Genomic DNA, 21836 nt, shown 5'->3' on the forward strand with positions numbered 1-21836 from the left:
AATACCTAAATGCTCGGTTTTCAGATCTTTGATTTAATTTGTCTCAATTTTGATATAAGTGATTCGAACTTGTTTATTTATAACAAAAGTGTCAGAACTGATACATTAGTTGAAAAAAAAACACATTTCAGTGGTAACGGGGTTTTATTGTTATTATTTTTCATTTTTTCACAGCATCTATAGTAAAAACTGACAATATTTGTCTTTTTGTAGTGTAGTGAGGTGATCTCAACAGAAATGATGTCTTTCTTGCTTAAAGATTCCCAGGAGAAGTGTTAGGAGAAAAATACTCACCCTAAACATGAACAAATCAGACTAATTCCAGGCTAGATAAAAGAGTTTTGAGTGGTGTATGATGCATAAGCTTAATTAGGTTTTGGAAAAGACAAACTGCAACATCACCAACAAATAAAAATAAAATATAATTTGTTGCCAATTTATGCCTAGTAAAATCTAGTGACAAAAATACTAGATGTCTAATATAATAGTGTTATTTGTATACACCATGATTATAAGCTTTAAACTTTCATGCTGCTGCAACCTCTTTGTTTGTTACCTGAATTACACAGAGGAATTATTCAACTATCTGAGAGAATGTTACGGAATTTTTTGGCTGAGTTTCCTAACTGAAAACATTTGCTAAATCCTGTTAAAGTTGAGCACAGCCATGAATGTACCGAAATGCCATCAGTTTGCAATATTTCTGTTTTGAAGCATATCAAGAGGTAAAAATAGTTACAACTTCGAGTGCCTTACAGAATCCTTGTTTCTGTGTGCCTAATTCCTCTGGAGCTGGGGATTGCATGCAATGAGATAATTAGGATTATTTCAGACTAGATCTACATTGCCAGTGGAACTGAGCAGAATTTACTCAGATGAAAAGGCAGTACTGATAAGGTCATACGAAGTGGAAACCACAGGGAACATCTTGAAAAATAATGGTGTAAAAAAGGGTGATTTAAGACTAGGTTTATGTCTGACCTTTGTTTTGGTGCACAGTAGGAAGTTTCACATAATGGCTAACTTAGTCTTGTGGTTAGATGTAGTTGCAGACCCCAAAGTCTTAGGAGAACAAGGATTGCTTATTTAGTTCTTTCCTCTAGCCTATGGGACAAGCGTCGAATAAACAGATAAATCCCTTTTGTGCAGAACTTTCTGTACACACAGACAAGATTCAGGAAACAATTCTAGCTTTGTATGAGACAATGTAGGCCACCTTTTGTATTGGCTGGTACCTATAAAGCACTTCTCAGTTACTGAGAGGAACAAATTATCTAAATTAGTAAAAGGGCTAAGCAACATTTCTGCAGCTTGAATTATTTTTTTAGGAAACAAGATATTAAAATCTCTAGAGATGCCCTGCATCACAGCATCAGTAAACTTAGTATTAGGTCATTTTTGGGCTTCTTATAAATCTGAGGCAGGGAGGCACATATAAAGACACACATCTGTCTATCTATCCATATGTATATGTATGTATATACATGCATTTATATTTTCATTGCGGGGCAGGATATTAGAAATGATGATAACAAAACTGTAATGTAAAACTTCAGGATCCACCTATTACAAGGCTGGTCAGACTGATCACACAGTTACACTGGCAAGTTGGACACTGAACTGCAGTCTTTTTGGCTGAGGGTACTGTCAGCATAGTAAGAACAGATGGAGCAGATGGAGCTGTAAAACCACTCCAGGCTCTTCTGCCAAGCTACTCCTTGCATAGGAGGCCTGGGTTTGAGGATGGCCAGAAAGGAGAACTTCTTCCCTTCATTTTACTGGAGTGGTTTAAGTAATTTGTAAACTGGAGGAGTACAAATTTTTCAGACAGTAACAGGTGCAGTAGACTTCATGGAGAGGCCAGAGTCAGCAGCAAATGGGAATGAGGATAAAGAAGCTGGCAGACAAATCTTAGTGTATTGATTTTAGCCTGCCAGAATGTATATTGGATGAGGCCGGAGACCTGCTGACTCTGGCCTGTCCTAAAGACTGCTGAAACATTCAGTTGATGAGGCTGGTGAAGTTGCAAAGTCAGAAAGCCAGATTCTTATCAATAAAGTAATTCCAATTTAACCGTTAATCACAAATGGAGAGAATTTCATTGTTCACAGTACAGTGTGGGCTAAGGAGTTAGTTTTTGTTGTCTTTTTGGATGCAGAGTGTTCTTGATGCTAGTTTGTTGTCTTTTTGGATGCAGACTGTTATTCATGCTACAGTTTAAATAATTATCTTGTCTTTCTGATTAGCGGCCTTGGATTGCATTTCTTCCTTTGACGTGGCCATGTAATTCCCTTTAATGCAAATGGAAAAAGCATACATGCATTGTGGAGAGAACAGAGTTCACGGGTTTTGGCTTGTTACAGTTCCCTGCTGTCAAGAAACAAGACACCTATTCTGGTCCAGGTCTTTCGTTTACTGTTTAGTCAACCACACCGCAGTGTCTTACTGGGTCCTTTTCAGAATAAATATCTTCAGTGACTGAAGAGAAGCCAAGATGTGGAATTTAGAATTCTGCCTTGATTTCAAATGTAATGACATACTTAGTCCATGTATTTGGGAACGGAAATGCTCACAAACCCAGAGATTTTTGCTAGTAATCATGAATGTGACTGACAGTTTTTATTAGTATATTTTTGTTTTTTTAAGGTATCTTAGTTCACGTTATCCATTTTTATTTTAGAAATTAATACATTTAACAGTGGGATTGTAAAACAATCTATGATTGTTCAGCATGTCTAAAGGTTTGTCAATACACTAGTGCTGTAGCAGGAATGTGAAAGCCACTAGGTCCATTATCTTACCTAACAATTTAGGTAAGCTATCAGATTCCCATTTCTTCATCAGTATAGTACATAAGGAACAATCAAGTGAGTGATTCAGAGCCATTATTTAATTCATATATTAAGGGAAATAGTTGTAGTAGGGTCCTGACCTGCAAAATTTTAAACGTATCCTTTTAAAAACATAAACTAATTCCCCGTTCATGATTAGGCCGTGTAAGAGCTCCTGAAATGGCTTCTCGTGCGGTGGCTTCCAGTAGGAGAGAAAGAGGCTCGCCCCACGGTTAACAGCTGTGGTGTGGCTCCAAGTCCTTTCCTTCGTAGGCAGAGAGAAAATTTTGCCGGCGCGTTGCATTAATTCTGAGACCCGAAGTTGGAGCACTGCGCTCTCATTTCCACAGTATCTCTCGGTCAGACATCTGCCACTGGAAGGCACGTTATTTCACAATTGCGCAGTAACAGTTTTGTTGCCCTTTAGTGAAGAAGAAAATTTTATACGTATGGTTAATTTCAGTAGATAATGTGCTTTTTAGTTTAGGTATAAATTATATGTGAACTTTATTGCTGGACTTCTGTCATGGCTGGGGGATTTTTTCTAAGTATCAGGAAAGTGTTGTAATGAAACAAGTATTTCACCCTAGTTTCTACTTTGAACAGCTGTCCCGAATCTGTACTGAAAAGAGTTGCTCTGTTTCTGTTTTATTTTATGTTTGAAGCTTTTATCACTCACTTTTGTTTTCTTTCCCTCAAAGCCGTTGTGTTTTATTTGGGATTTCTGATCCAATATTAACATACAGTTGAAAAACTATCAGACTAGCTTGCAAGAAAACAAATTTATCTAGTCAAGAGCAGTGGAGGAAGATTTTTGTCGCTCTACAAACAATTTTGCTTTGTTCTGTGCTTATTTTGGGAAGAAAGTAATACAACCTTCTTACTTTAAGTAAGAAAAGTAAGGACCTACGCTGCATAATAATGTATAAATTATTTTGCATCTAATGTGGCTCAGATTTTGTTTACTGAAAATGGATGTGGAAAAATTAAGATGATGTATCTTGGGGATTAATTACAAAACTGTTATTTAAGACACTTGTTCTCTACTGTGGTTTTGACTTGCTCTGTGACCTTACATATACCTTCAGGCCTTCTTTTCACCATCTGTGAGGAATGGTAGTAGTATTTTCTCAGCTTGTTAGGCTGTTGCAAGGCAAAATACAAGCAGTTGGTTATGTCCTGTTTTTGATAGATGTGGGAAGATGCCTGTGAACTGGTTCAGTAAACTAAATCCACCTGTCTGTGCTTCTCCAAAACATTGTGTCCTGTTTAAATTTCTTTTCAACCTTCTGAAAATCTCTTTAACGTGAGCAGAACTGTCTGCATATTGAGCACTTATTTTAAATACAAATTGCATAAACATTGCACATCTTGACGCATGTGAGATGGCAGGCAGGAGATTGGGGCGATGTGGCAGGGCAGCACTGCCGGGCCGGGGGCTGCTGGTTGAGCAGGCGGTGGTGCAGCCACGTGAAACGCTGCTCGACTGAGCTGGGTGCCCAAACAACTTGGAAAGGACCCTCCGAAAGCACAGAGCTGTGAAAGCTCAAAGTGCTGTGGTGCTAGGGTCCCTCTGAAAGAAAAAAAAACAAACAAACAAACAAAAAAAAAACAAACCAAAAAAAAAACCACAAAAACAGGATTTCTCTCTTTTTCTGAACAAGTTTTTCCTTACAGGAAATTTCACAGAAAATTACTGTAGTGAATATTACTGTAGTGCGTAGAAAACTATACGTAATGGAGAGAAGGTAATTTAATTTTGAGTAGAGGATAACAGGGACAAGATTCAAAATCTGTGTGGTTAATAATGTCAGGATATAATTGTTGGTGACCAGCAGTTGGAAGCAAGTTTTCAGAGTCAGCATGATTGCAGTCTGTGATGGCATGTCAAAGCAACTGGAAAACATCTTAGAGCAAGATTTGATGAGAAGTGATTGTAGCCTTATTATTGGAGGTTCGTTATCAGATGGCTGCTAACTCATGGCAGGTGTTGGTTTATCTTGATTAGATAATGCTGGAAAAATGAGAAGGTTACTCCGTGGCAGGAGATGTATGCTGACAGGGCATGTGTTGGAGCTAGTCAAAAGAGAGAGGCAAAGTTGTATTTTCATGCATTTAAGGGGAGAAAACAGAAAGCGTTTGGAATGTTGTTGTGTTGTGGTTTTTTGGTCCACAATTTCAGATTAAGTAGGTTTATTACTTGTGTACTTATTGCAAGCATTGAATACACTAATGCTATCACATACTTAGATGTGTGTAAATGTCTGCCAGATCTGCATGTGGAATGGATTGATACATGTACCTTAATGTTATGCTGAAGATAAATGAGCCTAGCGGTAAAGTCATGTGGAACAAGTTGAGGAAAGATAAATAGGTAAAATGACAATTGTCGTCTATATTTTTTAGTTTGTCTTAAAGGTTTTTATTCTTATATCCTGTTGATCAATATGAATCTAATGCAGTGGATAATAAGAAATAATGAAAGATATTCTGTATAGCGATGGAAGTCTGCTTTTAAACCAAGTTTATGATACTCTAGGTAGGCACACAGTTGTGTTGTACCTGTAATTTGGTACCCAGGTTACACTGTGGTAACTGTTCTAATGGGGTTAGGGTGAGGTTTTGTTTATCTTTTCCTAGAAGTCACTATCCTGTTTCCATCTCTTCAGGGGTTGAGTTAGCACGTCCGTCATTGTTGTCAAGAACATAAACTGTTCAACAACTCTTTTTTGACTTTTATGTTATGATGCAAAATTGAATGTCAGGTAACATCTGCTCGTTGCACCTTGTCTAGGGTACAGTTTAAGATTATGAAATAGTGTTTTCTTTCATGATATGGTTCACATTTTTTTCTTCTGACTTCTTCACAAAGAAAGTTAATAACTATTTCCAATAGGAGAGGTTATGTCACAGCAAAGATGACTGAAAGTTCATATATGAAAACCTTTTTGACATGGTTCACCTGTAAAATGTAATTAAAGGAAAGGAAGCTTTAGGTTTTTGGTTTTTTTTTTTCCTGTTTAAGACTTAGATTTCATCATTCCAGCTCCTGCAATAGTGTTATATACTACGCAATAGTGCAGTTTTACTATGTGGAATATTGGCACTAGGAGAAGATACAATTATTTTTTAACCTTACTGATGTCTGTAAAATAAAGTGCTGGTAATTTTTTGGCATTTGTAGAGTAATTTGCTAATGTGTATCTCTAGCAATGATAGAATCGTCTTTTATTTCTTAGAAGTCCTTTGGCTGATCTAAATTCCATGAAAACTTGCTTAATTCCTATAGAACTGTGCTCAACTCATCACTGATGACTGTAGAGCTATCAAAAGGTGTTTTAACAACTGTCTTTTGACAGGTAGAGCCTCATTAGGTAAGAGAGATTCCCTATTTCCTTACAGATAACCATGTTGTCTCAAAAATCAAGGCGCACACAATTTTATTTCAAAGTAAATTGTTGTTTTCCCCTGAATAGATCTCTCTTGATTTTTACAGGTTCAGATTTTAACATGCTTCTATCTAAATTATAAAACTCCCATTACTTTTTTTTTTAAGAACCTAAATGAAAATGTAGAGAGATGTACTTTATTCTGCATAAATTGTAATGATCGCAGTCGTTTATTTGATAACCTCAGCCACTAGCCAGAGATGTCTGTAAAACTAAAAATAAAAAAAGATATTTGAATATTTTTGAATGTCCCATGTGGTCTGTAAATGTAATTAAATATAGTCTTGTAAATCTGTTCCCTAATTTTTTCTGTTTATGAAGTTCAGAGGACTAGAATTTCAGAAAACTTAATTCATAAATATATAAAAATATATTTATATCACTTATATGAATGCTTATATCCTTATAAAACACTTATTAAAGTAGCAGTTAGAGTACTTTATGAATATACGAGGATAGAAGAATGGCTCCCTTCAGCCTACACCGGATTTTTCTCAGCAAATATGTTTTAGAAGATTTAACGGTACTTGAATCTATGCTATTTGTGGAAGTATGCCTAGTTCTGCAAGCCTGCTTGCTCCCTCGATTGCTTTCTCACACATACACAGAAAAAATACTTTACTTCATTAATTAAACTACCACAAACATTTGTCTTAACACTTCAGTCTTGTTTTCCACTCTCATTATTTTCAGATGCCGAAAGATAGAAGCTGGCAATTTCTGACATTTCATTCTGTGTACTGCTGTCTCCCATACAAAGCAAAAAATGGCTTCTCTTGAACATCATCCCAGGAAATAAAGCAGAAAAAACTTAAGAAGTAGATTTGGTTAACCATATGTTAACCATAGATTTTGTTAGGCGGTCACATTACAAAAATTAGATATAAAGAAATGTGTTATTTTTTCCTCTGATAGCAACTGTGTGCAAATCTGATGCTTCCTGAGCATCAACCAAGCCCTGAGATTCCCACCAGATGCATCTCTTTGTGCCCTCCAGGGCTTACGTTTGAAGAAAATATTACCGGGCAGTAACTTAACAGATTTCAGAGGTAAAAAGAAAACAATGGAGATGCTTCAGTCATGTTCACTTACGCACCAGCCATGCTCTTTGGGGTCGCAAAGAATCGAGCTATAGACACCAGATGCCCCTGTGTTGCAAATGGCATGATCTGGGCGGCTGAAAGCAAAAGGTACGCGTGGGGTGGGTGAGGTTTAAAGAGTGGTGGTGGGATACCCCAAAGGCCTGCCAGAAGAGAGTGGAGCTAAGAGGGACAGAACAGCCCTGCCTTGTTCACTGGCGTATTTTCTGGTTTTGTCAGCCAAGGTCTCTGTGAACAAGTTGTACATCTGGCTGAATTCTGTGTGTGCCAGTGACGCTGTCTCGTGGAGCTGGATGGTCGTGTGGCGGTCCTTCCGGCTGTGCTTCCTGCGGTGCTTAATCCTTTTGAAGAGAAAAACCCAACAAAGCTCCCCCAGCGGCTTCTAGGTGCGGTAGCACCTCTGTGCGACTGCATCGCTGGTCATCTCCCTCGGTGCCTTCTGGGGGCAGGGAGCAGCACCGTGCTCGCTCTCCTTGTGGCCCTTCGTGTTCCTGGGCGAGCTGTGTAGCCACTGGGTTGTGTCCGTTTGCAGGGCAGCGACCGTTGGGATGGATTCCTTGCTCAGGAAGTTGGATGGCTGATTCATCCTACATGGAGCTATGTCCCAAGCCGAACTTGGATCTCAAAGCCTCCTCATTTTGAGGAGGTTTGTAAACAAACCCTGAGTTTTCAGATTAGCTTCCTTGTTGTTATCAGAGGGGATAAAATCCTTTGACTTCAGAAAAAGTTTTTTTCTTTCTTTTTTTTTTTTTTCTTTCTCCTTTCTAATCTGCAAATGAGGGCATTATAACTTGACTGGTAGATTTTCTTCCATGTATCTCCCCATGGATTTTGTCCCTTTGTTCCCACTGAATTTGCTTTGCTTGCCATTTCTATGCTCATAAAAAAGCCAAACCTCCAGTGAAGTCTGGATTGCCAGCAGGTGAAACGTTTGGCATCAGAGCTGCCTTAGACACCTCAAACATCAGTAAGACTAAAACTCTTGAACCACATCCTGCGGAGTGTGAAACAGTAGTATTCATAAATACTACACTTTGATTAGGAAATCTGTTCTTTTAACAGTCAGCAGGGACTGGAGGCAAACCTTAGCTCCCAGGTCATCTCCTGGAGGAGGCTGTCTTGGTGACAATTTCAGGATGTCCACAGGATAGTTTTTATTATTATTAATAATAGTAAATATTTATTATTATTATTATTTATTTTTATTTCCCCCCTCAGATTCCTTCTATAAACAATGAATTTGTTTGCTGTTCATTTAAAGACACATCTCTGAGCTCAGTAATATAAGATCTGTACTGGGCAAACTCAAAGATTTGTCCAGCCCAGTGTCTTGTCTCCATCAGTGGCAGTAACAGGTGACCAAGGAAGAGTTAGGGCTTACAGTGCCCATCTCATGCCTTCTGTATTCACGTTCTTGTGATGCAATAGGAAACTAATGTATATCCTGTGCTGAAAGGATGCAGACCTTAAAACGAGGTAGGACAGTATTTTCTCTGTTTATCTGCCATGGATATCTGTGTTGCCAAAGTGGATATGGCAGTGAAAGTAGGTCCTATGGCTTTTAAAAAATATAAAAATTACATGAAATGTCACCACGCTAAGATACTTTGTCTGCTATGCCTCTTGTTTACTTACTGATTCAAGTTTTTGCATCGTATTTAGATCATTAAATTCGAATAAGGCTTAAATGTACCCAATGGCTAGCTAAATTGGTTATAGGGTATTTATGTCAATAAAGAATAAAATTATATTACAAAACAACATGAGTAGACTAAGAGAGCTCAAATTGTCAATATGATGAAAATTACTCAAAGAAAGCAATTAAAACTCAAATCCATGGCGAAATTACTATTGGTTCTAAGTACAGTGAATCCAATTACACATTATATTATAGTATAGTATATGATCTTGGGTACAGTAGCAGAGTGTCTTGTCAATATAATATCAATAGAGAATTAGAGAAACAAATCTATCATCACACCGAAGTAATATGCACATCCCAATCAGCATTCTTACAAGCCATTAAATGGTCAGAAAAGATGAAAAGGAGCTGAAATCTTCATATGCTTTGTGCAATTTTATATACATTTCCATGATAAAGACCAAATACAAACTTTATACACCATTTTTTGACTGCACGCCATTGTAAATAAAAGTATGAAAGGAAAGAGAGGAGACTGTGGGAAATTCAGTACAGACTAGAATTAGCATGTTGTAGAAAGATGCGTACATTGTTTAGTATACCTACAATATTGCTGTACCATATTCACATGGCCTGACAGCTAAAAACTTTCATGGCACAGGCAAAACTGAGTCTCAGACCACTGCAGATACATTTTGTTATTTGATTGTCCTCTGCCCATGTTGATGGAAAGCACTTACAAAAGTATGTATTGCCAGCCCTGCAGGGATGTCAACCTCACAGTGATTCTTCTCTTGCTACAAGACATAAACCACATTGCCATCAAATCCTTTTACGGAGTTAGTGACCTTGAGCTTTTCAGGGTTGGAAATGGTATTAAACACTGAAACCTGGAGTGTATGATTTAAAATGGCCTTCTATGCTTAACAACAGGGTTATTAGTAAGCTTGCAATCATGATAGACTCTTACTTGTTATCGTTCTCTTCTTTCACAATCCATATTTCAGTTTAGTCTCCAGATTTTTGTTTTTGTTTTTGTTTCTAATGCTTTTTTTCAGAAGGAAACCTTACAGACCCAGATTTTCAGTTATGGCCATTCCCATGAAAGCTAAATTCCGTGTTAGCAGTGATACCATCAGTGATTGCAGTAGAAGGAATTTCATTTCAGAAATGTAAACTGTAAAATTTATTTTCCCACTAAATAAAAATAATGTGTGACTACAGCTTTTATATACTGAAACTCTGAAAGCAGTGTGGAACACAGCTGCTTGTCATATTTCTGTAAGTCATGAGGACATACAACATAATACACGAAAATCAGCATTTGTTACTTGTTTTTCTTGGTATGGATTATGGTACTGGAAGAGAAGGACTATAGAGTAAAACTCTTAGGTAAGCACTTGTTGACCTCTTGATCTATTCTTTTTTTTCTTTTTCTCTCCTTAATGAAAATTCAGGAATGTTTGTGGTTTGAGTGTATCTAGTCAAACATATCAGAACAAGAAAAGATATAATCTGCAGGAATTTCATGCGATACCCAAATAAATTTGGAAATACTAATGTATAAAAATATTGTATAAATTAGGCATATAATGATAAATCTCTCCATGATTTTTATTTAAATTGTGATGATGCAAAATACTAGAGAATCTGGAGAGGTTATACTCATGCATTTTTCACGGATTTATAAGATGGGTAAAAACTATTTAGTACATCATCTTAGATTTGATTTTGACAATTTAAGAATATAACAGGAAAATTGCAGTACTATGCAAAGAAGGTGACTTATTAGCAAGAGACCAAAAACAAAATGGAAATTCCTATACCATAAGTCTCTGAGAAAGAAACTGCTTCTGATAAATTGTGAAATCATACTTAGCAAACACAGATGCCTTACATTTTTGTTTGAACACTAACGTGTTATCAGAATCATTGCATTACTTTTACAGTCTTGCTTTAGATATCTCTACAGTAATGGAACAAATTATTTGCATGTTGTGCCAGATAACTGATTGTGTTTTCTTGCTTGTAGTTTATATTTCGTGATCTAAAAACTGTTTTGATATATGATAGAACTCTGAATTATTTACCCTGACTTGTTTGATACTACCTTTTGATTTTAGGGTGTGCGAGACTGGAAATATTAATAGAACATTAAAGAACACTAACAGAATCAGGAGAGGCAGCTGCTTTTCTTTAAACAGAGCAACTGATGCAGTAACTGTAGTTTCAGGTGAATATTCTCCATTCTTAGAGACACAGTGTACTTAGTTCATGGCACTAAACCAGCAAAGAAACTGGACCAGTGTTTCATTTATTCTGCTTTCCCATCAAGAAAATGTATTAATGGAAAAATGTCTTTTTGCTGTTCTTCTTGAAGATGATGCCTAGGTAATGTCTGACATCTGCTAACTTTTATTTTCCTTCAGCTTGATATTCATATTTCTAATGTTTAACCCTCATTTCTTCACTCTTTCCTTGATAAATGCATGACCTATTCACATCAGCTGGAGTGATGCATTTGTGTCTTGGGGAGAATACAGCTTACCCTAGTATTTAAGGGGAAGGTGTACACAGCAAGTACAACTGAAGTAAATTATCTGTACAGTTGAATAGAAACCTACTACTGTATGAGAGATAAACATACCTATTTAAAAGACATCATCTCTTGCAAAGAAACATGTGTCTGCTGATAAACAAAATTAACATTTTAAAGAATTCTTCTTTGTAAAGTGTTTTGCTTGTTTATGTTTATATTTAGAGAAGAAGAAAAAAATCAATCACGCAGTTTGTCCACTGCATCAAGCAATTTTTGCTCAATTCTTTCTACATTTCTGCATATCATTGACATCTCTAGAAAATACACACAATCATGGGAAAGTGTATTATACAGTGTTAAAAAAGGAAGTTATACCGTGAAAGTAGAACAGCAAAAAATATGGACTTTTTATACTGTTCTTTCAAGACCTGGAAATATCATTCTCCAAAATGCAGGTTACAGTATTATATATTTATTGTAATGGCTGATGCTATCAATTAGTGCAATCTACTTTAACTCCAACGTTGGTGATACTATTGTGCTTTGTGTTTCCTTCAAAAGAAGTTTATTCTACCATTATTCTGATTGTTTCTATACCACCCTGTGGCCAGTCTGTATCGGGATGGAAGAACGATGTTTCTATGCATAGTCACTCAGTTTAAATAAAAACCAATTCTGTAGTTCTTACATTTTATTTTATTTTTTTATGATATATATTGAATATATTGGTCGGGGGAGGGGGGGTCATTTCTTTGACCTTGTATAAAATCTAGCATCTGAACATTTTTTGTAGCTTTTCCGGGCAGCACAGAGTTTAGCTGATTAGTCTGTTCTGTAAATCAGATTTTCTGTCTTGCATAGACTATGTCTGGACATAACCCTGGCAGTGGAGCAGTTCTGCAATAAGTGGTTACAATGTTCTAGCTTGCCTGCCTGCCAAGGAAAAAGACTAGAGATATTTGGAGTATTCCACTGACATGCATTTACAATAATAATTGGAAGGATATCTCCCTATGTGTTCGAGAACCAGTAGTTTTGCAGTTGAGTAAAATTATAGGAAAAAGATAATAAACCTTTATAAACCTAATGTGTTAGGTTTATAAGGCACAATAAACACTTAGCTAAAAACAAGCTACTGATAATATGCAAAGGATAACGCATTTCTTTTCTGTGACCTGCAGAAAAGGACAAGCTTTAAAAGATGTCTTTGCAGCTGTGGCAACAAAATAAATCAATGCTTTATTTTGATTATGTCTGCCTAGTTTTCATTAGTTCAGTATAGGCTTTTTGGATCTTGATTTTGACTCTGAATTTGATTTTCCTCCAGTATGGAAAAATTGATTTATTGTAGAACAAATTTATTTTCTTTTCACCTGGTTTACACAATGAAACCTGGGCAAATTGGATTTCACTCATAGCTCAGTCACAAGACCAAATCAGTCTGCTCCTCTATTCATAATGGACATAAATACATCTCCTGATATCCATTTCCTCTATGCTTTTTTTTTCTGGCTTTCTCCTTATTACCCAGACTCCCTCAGTAAAATCCAAAAAATAATACCCAGGCTGTAAATTGTGCAGGTAGTCCAAGTTGAAATTGAACTCCTCGGCACATACATGTCAGAGTATGAATGTAGAACAGGATCTTAACATTCATGAATCAGCCCGATTGTGAAAAACAGTTCCATGTATGAAATGCTAGTCCATTTGACTCATTAAAATAATGGAAAGACAAGGGTTCAAAGGATGTATATGCAGTTGTTTTGCCTATAACAATGACTTCAAAAAAGGAAACTAATGTAGACTCTGACCCATCTGCACTACTGAAATTAAAAGCCAATTTTCTCTTGCTTTAATGTGTCATCTCTCTTGGAATCGTGTTTCTTGGCAGCAGGAATAGATTGGCCTTTAGACTTTGCTTCTGAAGTTGCTGGAATCGCATTTCCTTTGTGTGCATCCTCTAACATGAATGTAAATATGTCATTCTGTAGCTCTGCACGATGTGAATACACGGGTTTTGAGTGTCCGAGCTGTTGGAGCTTTTGTGTGTCAGGCAAGCCTGTTCTAAAGTATTAAGAACAGCAAAACTTAAGGCGAGCATTTTCAAAGTATTTCTTTTACAGATAATGAAAATACCAAGTCTGTTCTGTACCTTTTTGTTTTGTCCTTTAGATTTTCATTAATTTCTTCTATGTAACTACCCAGGTCATAGAACTATTTCAAAACTGTCTTAATTTAATTGCACTTAATACATTTTTACCTTTGTGTAGTGTACTACTGCTATTAAAACATCAACTTCTGCTATGTGTATTAGCAGATTGGCAGCTATGTGGCAATTAAAGGGCTTTGTATGGATGTTCAAATAATTGGGAGAGAGAGTACTAGATTACATTGTTATTCCCTGGAGTCCTCCAAAACTGTAAATATTTAGTTGGCGGTAAAAGCCAAAACAAAGATTAAGAGAATTTGCTGTCCTAAATCTCCTGATGGGTGTAGGCCTACCATTGTGGTAGCTGATCAAGCAGAGCAGTCCCAGCCAGAAACAGGATGATTTGTCAGTGTTTACATCCCCAGTGATCTGTTATATACAGCTCTAATTAAAAATAATCCCAACCTATCCCAAACACTTTTGTCAGTTACTAAATATTCACAACTACATTGAGGTGTCCACTCATGCCAGCTGAGTCCTACAATAAAATAAACTACAGGGGATGATTGGCCTAAGGGTAAATTTTCTATGAAGAAAAGGACTGGAGCGTGAGGCTGATTAGCCAGTTAGGTTTTGCATTTTCTCTTTCTGTCTACCACACGCAAACTGCATTTTGTGTGACCAGATCAGTTCACCTTTCCTTGTAACAGCTTTGATAGGAATTTTGCTCCCATGCTCCCAACTTAGAAATGTGCGTTCTTTAAAACCTGAAATGGGTATACAGCCATATGTGGTACGCAGCCAAAATCCTTTCCTTAGCACATAGCTAAGTAACTGGGCTGGATTTCAAGGGCTTCCGAAGGGACTGTGGAAAGTGCCAATGACTGAGGATTAGTGAGTGTTGTCTGACGTTGATACCCAAATAGCTGTCTGCAGTAGGTTATGAAGTGCTGAAGCTCTCTAGTGTGATAAAATGTATGTCTGGTCACCGTTCTGTGCCTGATCTCTACCCGCCCCCCTTTAATTTACTGTGGGAAGTACAAAAACTTTTCATAAGGCACGTAGAGGTGTGCAGGCCTCTCTGTTGGACACCCTCTGGTTCCTATGTATATTTTTTTTTCTTATATTGGATCTCCATGACTGCCTGATTTTCATCATGCATTAATTGCACTAAACTGCCTATGAGTTCATTGCTTGATAATAAAATTTCTGCTTGACTTCACAATATTGCAGTTTTTGAGTGTGTGTAGGCATGCTGTTTCACTTGAAAGTAACTGTTTTTTGAAAAAAAAAAAAGGCAAATATTTGAGGGGAGGAGATTAAACAATATAAGATTTGCTTGTACAGAATCAACATTGTTGAGTAACAGTACATTACATTTGAGGCTGTTTATAGATGCATTATGAATGTAATACATGATGACCTTTCTGTTTCCATCACTGAAATATCAGCAAATAATCTAATCTGGTAGGCTGAAAAGCACAGAAAAGCTGCGCTACCATTCTGGTTCCACAGCGGTCAGAGCAGAAGAGCAACCCTTCTTCGTGCCCATGAAAAATACAGCCTGGATATAGCCTGGATGATACAGTGTGTAATGTATAGGAGAGTATTTCTCTGTCTTACAATAGCAAAGTAAAAACTACGTTTATCGTAGGCTGCATTCTGGTTTAGTTCCTCAGACATTGGTTCCATTGCAAGTTTTTGAGTTAGTACGATGCCTGTGCAGGTTTTGAGGGTGTTTTCATCACGGTAGAATCGTGCCAAATCTTTCTTCAGCTTTGGAGGCTACCTGTGAGGCCAGTGCTTTGTGACGGAGCAGAAGCTTCCCCAGGCTTTCCATTGCTATGCCCATGTCTAGACTAGAGATTTCTGGGGATGGGAAAAGTCTTCCTCCTGCTGAGAGGAAGAGGGAGTGAGGGTGAATCTTAGGGAAGGACAAGGGGATACCACAGAGGCAGTGACCCTGATGCACATCTGGAAAGGGCTGCGCTTGTATTTCAGCAGGGATGTGGTCACAGGTAAGTAGATGTGTACAAGCATTCCTGAACCCAGCTGGGCTAAACGTCTGCAATGGTTTTTGTTTTTTTTACTCTTTTTTTACTCTTTTTTTTACTCATTTTACTCTTTTTTTTTTTTTAATTCCCACTTGGAAATTTTTGCTAACAGCTCTAAAATGTTCTCATTAAACTATATATCAGAAATTTAAGGTTTGTAGCCCAAAGAGAATTGCCTGTTTGCTACATGCAAAGGTTAAGTTTACTTTGAAAAATACAGGTTTATCCTAGAAACAGCCTCTAATTATTTTTTTTTTTTTTTAATTTCAGAGCGCTGCTCTGGCTTTACACTTGAATTTTTTTCAAGAACTGGGTAGATTGAAAAGATGAAACCACAGCCCCCCCCCCCTTCTTTTTTTTTTTTTTGCATGTCACACTGTTTAATTCGTAATGCCCGTGAGAGAAAAAATGGAATTAAATCAAAGGCACAAGATGCCAAATTCGTTTTAATAAGAGTTCACTGAAAGCCTGAAGGTGACAAACTTCACGAAGTGTTAGGGAATATGTGCACGCAGAAGGAAACTTGTGACTTCAATAAAGAAATCTCAACGACATGCCCTCCGAGGAATGTATAACAGCTTCTCAAAAGATTTATACCATCAAATGGCTTCAGCAGCGGCATGCCATACAGCATGCTGTACAACACTCACACGTAAACATTCAAAACAGAAGAATCTACCTGTGATTTCTCTGTGACCAAAATGTGCAGCATGCTGGATTCACAAATAAACTCTGCAAGCATTTTTTTTTTTTAAAGTGATCACTGTATGGTTATTAGACTCGCGCTGCGGCTGACTCAAGCCACACATGAGGAAAAAAAAAAAATTTGTCCTGCAGTTCTGCTGGTGTTAGATTGCATGGAAAGAGAGATTTTTGGCATGTGTGGCTGTCAACTCACCACGTGGGAAACATTTATGCACTGATGCACATTGTGTGAAGGTTAATGTAAAAACTCCATGCCGAATAGCAAAGTTGAAGTCTGGTGGAAAACCTTAGGGCTCGCTGTTGTTTGATAAGGCTGATGTGGATAGACTAATGCTAAAAGACTGCACTGGGGGCTGGGGGTGCTGTATGTAACATACATTACATAGTCTTTTTTTGAACTTGAGAGTCAGCCTGCCTGCCTCTCTGTACCAGCTGACACAGGCAATCATTTAAATCGGCTGTAAACATTTATAGAAAAATGGCTGGAAACAAGTAATTGAACACTCGTTTCAAAAGAATTTGTGTCTATTACTAGAGATTCATCATAAAATACATCTTATATTTAAAAGGCATGTTTGGTAAGCAAAACCATTAGGGCTTCTCAACGGACCCTGAGCATAGATCTGCAGTAATGGGGTTATGTTCAGCCCCAAATGCTTTTATCTGTTTTCAGACCCAGATCTGAATAAATGAAAGTCTTCACTTGCCTACTTCTCCTGCCATTTGAAAACCACAATATTAAAAAATAAAAATAAAAATAAAAAATCGGTATAACCCTTTATATCTAACCAAGGCATTCAGCAGATCAAATGTATTTCCCAAAATAAAGATGAAACAGAATGTTAGTTTGTGAAGCCTTGAATCATTCTGTATTTCAACCACTTAAAATACTTCAAACACATACACAATCACGATAAGAAAGCTTGCTCAGAAATTATAAGCAAATTGCAGCTTTTGGAGACATCCCGTATTTTTTTTCCCAACTGCATTTAAATAGGAAGACCTTTTCCTTGTTTTGGACGTCATTGTTTTTGTGCCTGTTTTGAAACCATTTATTTTAGGTGTGAAACTGAATGGCCAATAAATACAGGTTTCAGAGCCATGACTCAACTTTCCTAGTAATCCTTAGCTCTGAATCTTGCTTGTCTTTAGATATATCTTTTCTACATAAAATTTCTAACCAGAAGTTCACCAAAAAGTCAGGCAGATGCCAACTAGTGATAGACATAGGATTTGTAAACTAAAAATCTGACTATCAGATTATATATATATATATATAGATCATATAGACATATGATATCCGCTGAGTGAACACTTCTCAAATACAACAATATGGTTAATAATAGGTATTTAAAATGTGAACCATGTAATTTCTGTTAATTTTCTTTAATTAATAATAAACTGTGCAAATGTTTTTCAGTCAAATACAATATTTCATTGCTCGGTAGCTTTCCCTAGTGTAAGGGACAAGATGTGTTCTTAAATACTAGTCATTGTACCTTCGAGCATTTTTGCCTGTTGTACTCAAACTGATAATTGCATTCTTTTGAAGGTAGCTCAAATTTTACGATACACTGTAGTGGTTTTAAAGGCAATAAAATGAGAATTAGCTTATGGAAAAAAAATAGTTTTTGACTGATGAAAACTGTCATTATTCTTCAATTTAAAATATTGCGTTTCTTTTCTCAGGCAACTTTTGAAAATATTACTTAGTGCCTTTGGTGTCAAGAGGTGGAGGCCGATACACTTTGTGGTGATAGAAATGATAGAAATCATCAGACAGCTGAGGAGTAAGGTGAGTGTTTTGTGAGTGATTGTATTTCTGTGGGTTTTGGATCTCCTGGGTTCTTCTCTGATGTCTAGCAAAATTAGTGTTCTTGTAATTAAGTTTGTTCTCACTAATTCCTAAGGCCATTGTAGCAATAAAAGAATCCTTTTCAGTTTGAGTTTCTCTCCTTTACCCTGACTATAATAACTTATAACAATGAAAATATTTCTCTTTGAGGAAACTTCCAGGTACCAAGTAAAACTGGACCAATTTAAGGCTTTTCTCAGGCATTAGTCTGCACACTTGTAGTAAGGTATCCTGTGCACAGGCAAGATTTTTGGAGCTCAACTATGTATACAGTACCTTGGATGTGATCATCTAAAATACGTGGGTTTTTTTTTGTTTGTTTTTAATTTCAGTAAGTTAAGATTATATGTTTACAAATATATTCTCAATCTGTCTTTCATTCTGGAGAGTTTCTAAAGCCTTGTGATACGAAAGCAATTTATATGGAGAGGCTATACAGTATTTTTTTTTCTGTACAATGTGAAATATATAACTGTACAACTGTGAATTCAGTGTGAGAGGTGTGAAAGAAGAAGAAGAATCATTATTTAGTTCAGGAGGAGTTTATTAGGCAGAATGCAGTTACGCTGGTGGGCAAAGTGCAATAGATTCCTATTAACTATTTAACAGCTATCTACAACAGCAGACACTTTATAAATTAATAGATGTACTCAAAACACGGTGGCTGCAGAGAAAAAGATTAGAATAGGGTATAGATGAGCATCCAGTTCAGTAGCTACCATTTAGTATCATCATAGTTCTGTTTTTTCTGAGTAGCAGAGAAACGTGTTTTCATGGAAAATGTTAAAGAGGATCCACTTCTAAAGTCTGTTCAGCAGCTCATTTTACTAAATGATGAGTGTCTATTATAAAACTCAGACATAAATTATTCAATTGAAGGATCCATCACTGTTCTGAAGGGAAAGATGCAGCTACAGTATGAATGGACAGTGTAAGTGGCTGATGTAGATGGGGTGACCTGATTGAGAACACGTGTGCTGCACCTGGCAATGCTAAAGAAGAGATGACAGCCAGTAATTCCTGCCTGTTATTTAAGGTTAAAAGTAGGGACGTTAAATTGTCAATAATTAATTACAGCTTTATTGAGAAGTTAATTATTATAGCCTTTCAGGATACAGAAGGCTGCATGAATCTTCCATAGTGGGGTTTAGTCATTGAGATGCAGTTTAGCATTCTCATCCTGACACAGAGCGGAGTGGATGATCCTGCTTTATAAACAGAAATGCTGATACCTTCCTGCACCCTGCATTAAAATAAATACTCTACTTAGTTCCAGTGACTACTTCCTCAGGGAAAAGGAAAGGACTACTTTCATCAGGAAAAGTTGAAGCAGAGCAAAATACATTTCTGTCAGTGCTAGTTTTAAATGGTTCTCAGTGTAAGAAAAAGATGAAAAGAATGTGTGCATGTGAACAAACTGAGGAAGTACTGAAACTGGGACACTGAGATGGATGAAGTCTCTAAACACGTATCTTAATCTCTTAGGAGGCAAGGACTACCTGAGGGAAAAGTGCACCCAAGGCAACGCATATTCCAAGAAATCAGAAAATTATTCTTATACAAGTAATGTACTCAATCACTTCTGCAAGGGTGATACGACTTTAATAATAAGATCGTGGTTAAAAACAGTAAAGCAATTTGAGGGTAATACATCTTCCATTTGTAATAAAAAAATGGTACAAAGATGCTACTTGGTTGTGTGCTAACTTGTCTGGAAGGATTTGATTTACATTTGTATTCCTGATCCAATATCTTGTAGTGTGTCAGGTTTCATCAGCCACATCATCTTACAGCACCCAGAACACAAGGGTCTGAGGAGTCCTTGTGGTATTGTTCATTATGTAGCATGATTTTTGTAGGTGTTTAGTTTGGGGGTTTTATTTGAAGTTTTTAGCTTTACCAGATCTGCAAATGTATGACTTCTTTGTTTATAAATTCAGCAATTCAGTCATTACCTGAGTTTCAAAAATCGCAAAAAATAAAATCTTCTGTAGACTGTTGAAAAATATAAATATTTAAATGAAAGTGAAGCTGGAAGTTTTTCTTATGAGTCGATTTCAGTGGTTATAAATGCAATTTGATAAAGCTTGTATTGACTATTTCTGAATCTATTATTTCTTCCTATTTCTGTTCTTAGTATGATTTTCTGGCTATGACTCTTTCTAAAGTTAAATTTCAGTTGTTTTTTTGTTGTTGTTTTGTTGTTGGTGGTTTTTGGGGGTATAAAATCTCATTTTGGGAGAAAATACACTCTTTCTACAGACATCAGTAATCCTTCTGTCTTAGGCAGGAGATTGGATACCTTGGACCTGAAAAAAAAAGGAAGCTATTTGATGTAATTCATCAGGAAGTAGAATGCATTCTGCATTCTAGTCCAGTATCGGGGTACTTATTTCTCTCTGAATGATAACAAAAAGTCAAAATAGTTATGTTTTCATTTCACTAGAATTACATTTCCAATAGAAAACCTGACAAGTTAAATTTTGAAAAGCTCTATTTCAGAAGGAAAGCAAAAGTTTTCTTCGTCATTTTTCCTAAGGGAAAGCAAGTCCTCTAAACACAGTGAAGCACCTGCACTTGCTAGGAGAATAAAACTGGTTTAAAGGTGTTAGACTAATCTGGCAGGGAAATTTAGCTAATTTGCTTGTAATGAAGCATCGAATTAGATGAAACTAAATACAAGCATAGGTTGTTTGTTTCTTATGATTTTTTTTCCGTGATACTTATTCCAACCTTGGACCAGAAGCACTTGGCTTTAGTAAAACTGATGAGTTGCATCATCACAGGCTTCCAACGGGGGAAAAATCCCGATGTGACCCGCAGATGGAAAAGCAGTGTACTTAAATCCTGAACTACAAATGCAGCAATTACGCTGATCTGCCCTCAAACAAGTATGGTGAAGAAAGAAGCAGCTAGATGGTGGTCATGAATGGTCCCGGATCAGGGGAAGTGCGACTGATCTGCCACTAGCTCTGTGACATAGCTCTGAGGCTGTTGTAGAGACAAAGTCTTAAAAATGTTTGATGGCAAAAAGCAGGATAGTTCAAAAAGTTAGGATGTGGAATTTTAGTGAGTGTGTCATCTACAGGTGCAGGTCATGCTGTCTAGACAAAATAAAATTCTAGCTTTCTACTCCTCCTCTGCTCCTTATTATGTAAGTACGGTGTTTTAAGCGGATCAGAAAATGCCAGAAAGATAGTCATTTTAGTCTGGGCAGACAGATAAAGGTCTAAACCAGAGAATTAGATCAGCAGATCATCGTTGTGGAGATTAAAGTTGAAATTGTATTTATGAAAAAGATCATTCGAGACAAGATTTAGAGCAAAAGAATCAGGGAGCTGGGCAGGAGCCTGCAGAGCCCCAATGAGTGCAGTCATTCCGAGGGCCCTGAGGGTTCAATTAACCTTGACAGCCTGGAGTCTCTTAAAAGGAGCAGAGCTTACGAATGAAATGCAATGAAAAATTACTACTTTTAAACTATTGGCAGTTTAAAACCTTGTCTCGACAGCAAA

The 21836-nt window shown here is 36.9% G+C and overlaps 1 protein-coding gene across 1 annotated transcript in view; it reads left to right on the forward strand.

Annotated features, from left to right (window-relative positions):
- LOC310880977 (uncharacterized protein) overlaps positions 1-21836 on the forward strand; it is a 1343899-nt gene that overhangs the window by 500939 nt on the left and 821124 nt on the right. The window contains exon 11 of the mRNA XM_083797545.1: positions 18159-18264. The gene's annotated coding sequence lies outside the window, so the exon portion shown is untranslated. The remainder of the gene's footprint in view (positions 1-18158; positions 18265-21836) is intronic.

Source organism: Anser anser, assembly GCF_964211835.1.
Source record: "Anser anser genome assembly, chromosome: 13".
In the NCBI taxonomy this organism is placed as follows: Eukaryota; Metazoa; Chordata; class Aves; order Anseriformes; family Anatidae; genus Anser; species Anser anser.